This window comes from Elephantulus edwardii, unplaced genomic scaffold (genome assembly GCF_000299155.1).
Source record: "Elephantulus edwardii isolate Elephantulus edwardi_28Jun2011 unplaced genomic scaffold, EleEdw1.0 scaffold00164, whole genome shotgun sequence".
NCBI classification, from domain to species: Eukaryota; Metazoa; Chordata; class Mammalia; order Macroscelidea; family Macroscelididae; genus Elephantulus; species Elephantulus edwardii.
In genome coordinates, this window is record NW_006399914.1 from 2,284,875 (window position 1) to 2,293,786 (window position 8,912).

Sequence of the window (8,912 nt, forward strand, 5' to 3'; positions counted from 1 at the left end):
TCTTGGAAATGAAGTTTGGACTAAAATCTTGTTGTGGAATATGTGACTTCCCCCCCCCCCCATTTGTGACAGTCAATTTTAAATGATGTCACTTCAAGGACATTTTCATTTCTCCCATAACATATTACACGAAACACTTGCCTGTAAAACCGGCTCATTAGCCTGCAAAATTATACTGTACTGAATGGCTTTCATTCAAAGTAGAAATGGGATTTTTAGTAGGCAATTTCTGTATTTTAGAAAGATAAAGCAGTGTTTGATTGCTTCTTCCCAGCTGTTTTGCTTTGTGGTTATGAAGAGATGTGTGTATGTGTGCGCGCGTGTAGACACACATCAGGGCTAAGGTGGGGGCGGGTTTAAGGATGTGCTTTAAACAAAACAAATCTAAGACCAGAAAACTAGGACAAGAAAGAACTTCCTGGAACTACTTCTGCAGCTCCTGTGAGCTGCAATGATTTTCCCTCTAGATGTGTGGAGGAAAGCGCTGAAAAAAGTGAGGGAACGAGAAAGATAGGTAAAGAAGGAGGGAAGGAAAAAGCAGCTTTGTTGGCTGCAGCAGCCCCAGCGAGCTGGAAGAGGAGGCTCTGGGAGTTGCTGGAAGGAGTAGCTCCTTGGTGGCGGGGAGAGGGAGGGTGCGCGGCAGAGCGCCGGGGAGGAGGGACGCGGAGGCCACCGAGGGGTCAGCGGGCCTCGGCGCCGAGCTGGGGGCCTCCAGGCGGCGCTGGCCTCGACGCACCGGGAAGGGTGAGCGCGCCTGGCCGCCCGCGCCTCCTACCGTCCGCACCCGGGGGTGGGACCCGCGCAGCGAGAGCTGCCGAGTACGGGGAGGGAACCAAGCTCTCGGCTCCTCTGATGGATTGACTTGGGGATGGATCGAATTACACCATTTGCCGTGCCTCGGTTTGTTTTGCTCTTGCTCGATCCCGCTGCTGGCGCTGCTGTTGCTGCTGCCGCCACCTCTGCTGCTGCAAGGGCTAGTGGTGGCGAGTTTCAGGATTATATCGAGGAAACCAAAACCTAAAGAGACAGAGGAATATATTCTTCAGATTTTTAATTTTTTCTTTTACCTCCTGTGAGCATGACAAGCCTTTATTATTATCGTTGTTTTTAACCAGCCTCTCCTCATGAGGTAAGACAGTCTTAAAATTTGCTGCTGTTGTTGGCGTCCGGTGAGGGTCGGACTCCAGATCCTTGGAGCCTGAAATCGTAGCCTTGTGCGCGCGCGCGTGTGTCAGTCTGCGAGTGTGTGTCTGTCTCTGTATGTGTAGTGTCACCGGAGAGTTGATTCCTTTTCCAAGACAGTCTCTTCGCCTGCCGTGCAAGAGACACCCTGAGGACTGGAGAGGTTCTGCCGACCCGTCAAAACTGGCAAAGCTGGCGTCTTGGGGGAGGGGTTACTGGCACTTGAAGACCCTCGACCTCTGTGCACCCTTCTCCATTTAAACAAAATAAAGGCGAAAGGAGGGGGGCCAGTAAAAGTTTCTTGCAGGGTTGCGCCAGCTTGGCCCGCCCCACGCATTGTCAGGGGGAACCCGGGTTCACTGTGTGTCAGGCCAGCGTCTCTGGACAGTAGGAGAGCACAGCCAAGGCCAGAGCAGCAAGACTCCGCCGACCCTTTTGCCTGTGTGCCCGGGAGCGGGGCGTCCAGGGACGGCCTGGAGCCGGAGGGCGACAGCCCGGGGGAGAAAGGACACGGCGCGGCCACCCAGATCAGAGCAGCCGACTGGCCGCGAGTGGAGCGCGGGCGCTGCCTACCTGTCATCGCGTCCCCGGGCTGCACAGCGCCCAGGGAGCCCCCTGAAGGGAGGGGCGGGGGCTCGGGTGACGGCCACCCCACCCGCAGCCTCTGGCTCCAGCTCTCGCCTCGAGGGCAGCCACTTCCCAGCCACCCTCTCCCCCTGCTGGCCGCAGGCGGCTGGGCCCCAGGGCCCCAGGGGCTGCCCGATGCCCACCCCCGCCTCCCACCCGGCGCCCCGGCTGCTTCGAGCAGCCGCTCTCCCCAGCAACTTTCCGTGCTTTGTTCTCCGGCTGGAAATGATTTACGGAAGCGTCTTGGACAGGGTCTCCGCCAGGCGGCCAAAGCCCAGCGCTGAGAGGTGTTACGTTCTCATCTACCCATCAATTATGGATAGGAACAAATAAGGAAGAGTCAATTTTGCATGAGCCCCTTCTCCCGAGGCTCGAAGCGTCCGGGGCCTGAGAGGGAGCCGCCCGCGGGTGTCGGCAGCCAGCCGCAGACAAGGGGGATGGTGAGGAGGAAGGTAGGGAAACTTTATTTCCCGTCTTGACAGAGATGAGGTTTGCTCATGGCTTGCGGAAACTGATAGAGCATCCCTCTTTGGGTAATTTGGAAGGGCTTAAAGCTTCCTCTATTATGTATTAAGTCGTGGATTGAATTGAAAGGTCATAAAGGACTTAGAGGTTTAGACGGGATCTGGGCTGGAAAGATTTCTAAGTAGACTCTCGGGGCCATAGCTATCAGGTGATCGTTTAAACCCTGAACTTGTTATACAAATCTAAATGTCAAGGAGCTCGGGAGAAAATTGGGGTGCAGTATTGCTAGTCAGGGTGCTCCCTGTTCTGAGGTGACCAGCCAGTCGTGTGTGCTCCTGCACCCCAACCATTCTGCTCTCACGCACAAGGGACAGCAGCAGATTATTGCTGTAAATGTATAATGTTTTAGTAAACAGTAATTAGACCTTGTAAATACTACTATCTCTGCTGCCTTCCCATAAAATAACGTTAGTGTTTTCGGTTACTTGGGGGCAGGGGTGTCTAGGGCAATTTTCCCAAGAACTTTGGGCTGCTACGATTTTTAAAGTTGCAGTGTGAAGGGGGGAAAAAAGTGTGGGAGTTTTTTTAAAGAGTTGTCTTTCCCTTAACTTAGTATGTGGACCAATGAAGCAGATACAGTATTTACAATCTGAACTCTTAGCGGAGAAAAGGTTTATCATGTCTTTATACTGGTTTGGTTCTGCACCTCAGAGAAGGAGAAATGCTTCTTTGAGGGATGTTTTCAAGGTTTCATTCTTGTAGAATTGTGGAATCTGGACAGTTCAGGGGGAGGCGAGAGGGTTCTGTTTATTCTTTTAAAATAGTAGGTTCTGGTGCTGCTTGATTCATCCTTTTTAAAGAATTTCTCCTCTCTTAGGTATCTAAGTCAGAAAATTAAGTTGTATGTAGTCATGTTTAATGTAGTGAGTGACAGGCATATTCTGTCAGGCTGGCAGATATTACATAAACATTTACCCTGGCGTGGATAAATAGAAATTGCCAGATAAATCTGAGATTTGAGTCTACATCCCCATTAGCTTACACATCTTAAGGGAAAGAAACTGTCAGCCAGCCATGGCTGAGTTTTGTTTTGTTTTGGTTTGTTTTTAATAGTGTCTGCCCTTTGATTTAAGAAGGCTCTAGAATGTACTCTCAAAAAGACAGTCAGATAGCTAGCGTTAAGATTTCCAGGAAGTGCTGTTTTAGCAGATGATTCCTTCCATTGGCACATTTACTTCAGATGAACCACCACCCACTATTTATTCCTTGTTCATACAGAACGCTGCTACTTGTCCTTATTTCTGCTGAAGATGCCACATTGATAACCTTTGCAAGAAACATCTCTGTGATGCAGGAAAGTGTGCCAGGAATATGGTGACTCTTCCATCACCAGACAGCCGGTTAACGCGAGTTTGATTTAGATTTGTGGGCATTCTGCCTGCTTCTCCTTCTTCTTTTTTTGGTGCCCTCTAATAGCACCATCTGGTCATGTCTCCCCTGGTTTGATGGTTTTGAAAAACGGCTGTGACGTAAACATGTTAGTCCTTAGTGTGAGGGCAACTTAGACATCCCGCGCACCTCTGCTCATTTGGTCCCTGCCCAGGAAGGATCTGTCCAGTAACTGTGACTGGGTAAGTGGGCCCTGCATCAGATTTGGTGGTTTCTATGGCTTGAAAGGCACACTGGCAAGGAAACTGGAAGCAGAGCTTTGAATCGCAAAGATGCCCATGATTATTAAAGACTTAATTGAAACTGAGGAAGTTCTTCACTTCTTGCAGCTCCGTCAGAATGAACCTTGATAATTAGCTTAGTCATTGTTCTTGCATGTGAATTTCACTATGGTACAAAGAGTGAAAAATGCATCTGAAATGGGTCATTTTTCACCCTTCTGATGCATTTTCCACAGAGTTAAGAGCCTGGCTGACTGCCTAACCGTTATTGGTGTAACCATAGGAGGTGAGCTCCTTCCTTAGCCTGCAAAAGTATTACCTTTTATTTCAATTAAGATGTTTTAAGGTGGCACACTCAAGATTTTTTCTTTATAGGGAAGGAAAAGGGAGTTAGAGGATGTCAGTATTTATTGAATATCTCATATATAAGGAACTTTGCTTGCCAGTGTTCAAACACAAGTGACTCTGATAGGTTTTTATTTTTAATGCCAAAACAACAATAAAAAGACAGAATGACAAAATAGATAATCTGGCAAGAAATGTAATTATGTGTCTATCTTTTGAAGCATGTTGTCTTATCCTGGATGTTTTAAAGCAAGATAATCGATGTCTGTTATTTACAGTGTGCCAGGCTTCCCGCCTTCACCACTAATGATTCAATGTACTGTTAGTGTAATTTACATATTCAAACTGTCCTTAGTGCAAGAGATCTTACTTCCTCTCATGCTTGTGAATGAGAACTTAAAATATACCAAAGCCAGTGACTTAAGTTGCTGCTTATTTTTTTAATAGTTGCTAACTTTTAGCTGAGAGGTTGGGGTGGAGGGGATGTCTGTCTCTGTGTGTGTTTTCATTTATTCTCACGATACATGGAGAGAGTAAAAATCACATTACTTACTTTATTGAGTATACAAAACGCTTTTTGGTTGATGTGGCTATCCACAGGCTGCGTTTTCCTCCTCAGACCCTGACAAATCATGGTAGTAGTACCGCTGACAATTGAAGCTGCTTCCTTTTCTACCAACAGGAAAACTACTAAGTGGTCTCACTTGGAAAAAATGCACCGCCAGTGTAACCAAAGGCGATCAAATCAATGGTGCACACAGATACCACAAGAGGTGTACTTTTCCCCCCAAACTTTTCTATCAGGTTTTTGTTAACGCACCCAGATTAGCATTTTAACCATCCTGAAGTGAACTTCAGCCATTCTCTCCACTTGGACTCAGAGTGTAGATCATCCATCATCCTGTCCTTGGCTACAACAGGCTGCTGGCTCCGTCACCATTTGGAGCTACACAGAACCCATCCGACTGTGAACAGCACAGCTGGCTACAGCAGGTTTTTCTTCCACACCACTGGCAGCATTGTCTGGCTGTGGTAACTAAAGTTAACACCCAGAACGGGAAGTTTACATTGTTTGGCAACCTGTATGTGTCTCCTCATCCAGTAAGGAGGGATATACCTGAAAAAAACAGTCCCGCCTGTTTGCAGTGGCTGTTATGGTCCACTTAAAAAGGGGCTTGCTCCGACTTTACCACATCCCCAGTAAAGCCCCTTCAGGCTTGACTAAACCTTCAGAGTCACAGAATTATTGTTACAACAATAATTACTGTTGTGTGCCATGAAGTTAATTCTGACTGATGAATAAACTATCAGAATTACAGGTTGGTTGTAGGTGCCAGCAAGTCATTTTCTACCCACAGAGATCCCATGTGAGAGGGCAGAGCTGTCCATAGTGTTTTCTAGGGCGTTCGCTGTGCAGAAGACTCTCGCCAGGTCTTTTTTCCCCCAAAAGAACCATTGTATAGGTTCAGCTCACAGTCTTTCTAATTAGCAATCATGTGCTTGATCATTGTGCTACCAGGGCTACTTACTACTGCATTAGAAGGAGTCATTCATACACCACTCATCCCAGTTCTTCATAATTCTATCTATTTGAAGAAAGGAAGAAAGTAGACGTTAGCCTTTGATCCCAAGTAACTGAAAACAAAGACGGGCCTTGTCTAGTTCTCGGGTTAACTGCACATGTTGCTACTCCAGCCCTTTTTGCGAGTATCATGTGATATACCTAGATCTGAGGTCTCTGTTTAACAGGAGCAAAGGATTCTAGCATTTGTTTGTGTTCTTTTTTCTCTCCTGTTTGTTAACAGTAGTCAGTGCTGATTCCTTGAATTATGTGGGTGCATTTGTAAGAGTATGTCATCTAGCCTTTGATTTTTTTTTTCTGTTTAAAACTTTTTAAATTTGCATTTCTGCTTTTGGGAGTTGGGTGTGTGAAGGGATGGTGGCCTCAGGATTTGGTGGAAATGAGCTATTCTTCTCTCCCTAACACATACTAATGACATCAACGTAAGAAGTTGAGGGAAAAGGAGAAGGAGAAAGAGAAGAAAGCACTAGCCCTCTAAACAGCTAACGCAGATTGTTAGTTTCCTTACTGAGTTCTAGGTTCTCCACTAAGAGCCTTTATTGAGTATTTCCTGCAGTCTTTGAACAATTGTATGAAGTGGGTTCTTTTCATCACTGCTTTATGGAAGAAGAAACTGAGGCACCAAGAATGCAAGTCCTTTTCCTAAGGTCACACACAAAGGTGGTGGAGCTCAGGCTCTGCTTGGCATCCTAGCCAGCCTCATTAATCACTGCTCTAAATTGCCTCCAGGGATACTGACTGCCTTTCAATTCTTTGACCCTTTAACATCATCTAACATTTAGTTTTCAATAAAAGGGCCACAGTTGGGGAAAACTTTTATAATAAAGCTAAATGATACATTGTTGTTGTTATATGCTGCTGAGTCACCTGGGACTGATAAAAACCCAATATACAATAGCCCTAAACCCTGCTCTATCCTGTGCCAATTTTATTATCTCTGACATTCCTACCCCCATTACCCCAGTCACTGAATCAGTCCGTCTCATCGAGGGTTTTCCTTTCCTGTACTGTCCCTCCACTCTCCTAAACAAGATAGCCCTCTCCAAGGACTGGTCCCTCCTTACAACATGTCCAAAGTATGTCAGACAAAGCTTCAGAATTCTTGCCTCCAAGGAGCAGCCTGATTTAATCCTCTCCAGGATGAACACATTCATTCTGTTAGCAGTGTATGTTTTATTCAATACTCTTCTCCAACATCACAACTCAGAGGCATCAGTTCTCCTTCTCTCTCCCCTACTCAGTGTCGAGCTCTTTGATGCATGGCAAATGATTGTCAAGACCGTGACCTGTATCAGGTGCACCTTAGTCTCTCGGTGGATGTCATTGCTCTTCAGTACTCTGGAGAGGTCTCTGACAACAGACTTTCCTAATGCAATACTTCTTTTAATTTCCTGGCTGCTGGTGCCAAGACTGTTGATTGTAGAGCCAAGCAAACTAGACCTGTTAACAATCTCACTCTCTTCATAATGCTGCCAGTCAGCCCAGTGGTGAAAATCTTTTGTTTTCTTGATCTTGATCTTCAATCCATATTGAAGGCTGCAGTCCTTGACCTTCTGCAGCAAGCACTTCAGGTCCTCCTCACTTTCAGCAAGCAAGGTAGTGTCATCTGCATAACACAGATTATTGATGAATCATCCTCCAATCCTGATGCCACATTTCTCACCATAGAGCCCGCCTCCTCGATAATCTGTTCTGCATATAGGTTGAAAAGATACAGAGATAAGACAGATCCCTGGCATACACTCTTCCCAATTTTGAACCATGCAGTGTTTTCTTGCTTTGTTCCAAGGACTGCCTCCAAGCATAGGTTTTACATAAGCATAATCACGTGTTCTGGGATTCCCATTCTTCTCAAAGTCATCCACAGTTTGTTGTGATCCACGCACAGGGCTAGAAGGCAGAACGCAGTGTAACAGAGAAGTGGAGTTATAGGAAAGAAAACAAGGCGTAGGAGGCTGGGACTCAGCTTCAGATGATGCAAACAGTATGGATGTGCTTTTAGATCTCAGTCTTAAAGTAAACCATCTTCCACTTTTGTTCCTATTGGTCAAATAGTGATGACACCTTCTTCCTACTGAGTGTCCTAGAACAGCATCTTTCTCCACTATGTTTTTCTCATACAGCTTTCCTATCCAAGATCACGGTGACATAGGACAAATGGCAGTATTCATCACTCTACTCCCAAAAGTACTTCTGAGTTCAAGTGAGATTGGCATTCATTTCCCTGATCCTGGCAGGTGAAGATCCATTAAGTATCCTTGTCCCATTTCCCAGGAGTATTTATGGGCCCCATCAGCAAGATAGTGAAAGCTGCAGATATTCACATATTAGTGACAGCAGGATGGAAATCATATTATGAAAATTTAACTAGGTGTTGAATTGTAATACACATTTTCTCTTAGTCACTGCTAAAAAAAACCCCACAACCAACCAACCAAACAAACAAACAAACAAACAAAAAACCAAAAAATAACCCCACTGCCATCTGTACATCCAACTCATCACAGCCCTGTAGGACAGAGTAGAACAGCTTCATTGGGTTTTCAAGGCTGTAAATCTTTATGGACACAGACCATCATGTATTCCTTCTGCGGCCCAACGCTTAACCCACTGTGTCACTATGGCTCCTTTGTTATAGCTGCAGGAAGAGCCTTTTGTCTGTATGAGTACTCAGACTCCACTGTATGGAAATTACCACCCTGGCATCAGCATTTTATTGCTATTAGTTGTTTATCAAGCTTCAAACACAACTCCCACAGATAAATCTAGTATTTAGAGGTTTCGGCATGTATTTGGGGGTGGGGGCAAGAATGGATTTTTTAAAGTCCAGTAAGTTGGTAAATGTATAATCTGTAATACTTTAGCCTATTATTGGAGTCAGTATTTAAAAATAAAGTTGGAGTTGAACTCCACTCGACAAAGAAACTGGCACATATGAACCAGAGCAGATGAAACTTTTTTTAAAATTTTTATTAAATTTTATTAGTTTTAATGAACATTTACAGAGATTTTGGGTTTTCATTCATTCATTGTTGCACTGT

At 45.4% G+C, this 8,912-nt stretch overlaps 1 protein-coding gene across 5 annotated transcripts in view; it reads left to right on the plus strand.

Annotated features, from left to right (window-relative positions):
* The first annotated feature begins 1,870 nt into the window (after nucleotides 1–1,870).
* SEMA6D (sema domain, transmembrane domain (TM), and cytoplasmic domain, (semaphorin) 6D) overlaps nucleotides 1,871–8,912 on the plus strand; it is a 70,661-nt gene continuing 63,619 nt past the window's right edge. For all 5 annotated transcript variants that reach the window (XM_006895285.1, XM_006895281.1, XM_006895284.1 and 2 more), the window contains exon 1: nucleotides 1,871–2,261. The gene's annotated coding sequence lies outside the window, so the exon portion shown is untranslated. The remainder of the gene's footprint in view (nucleotides 2,262–8,912) is intronic.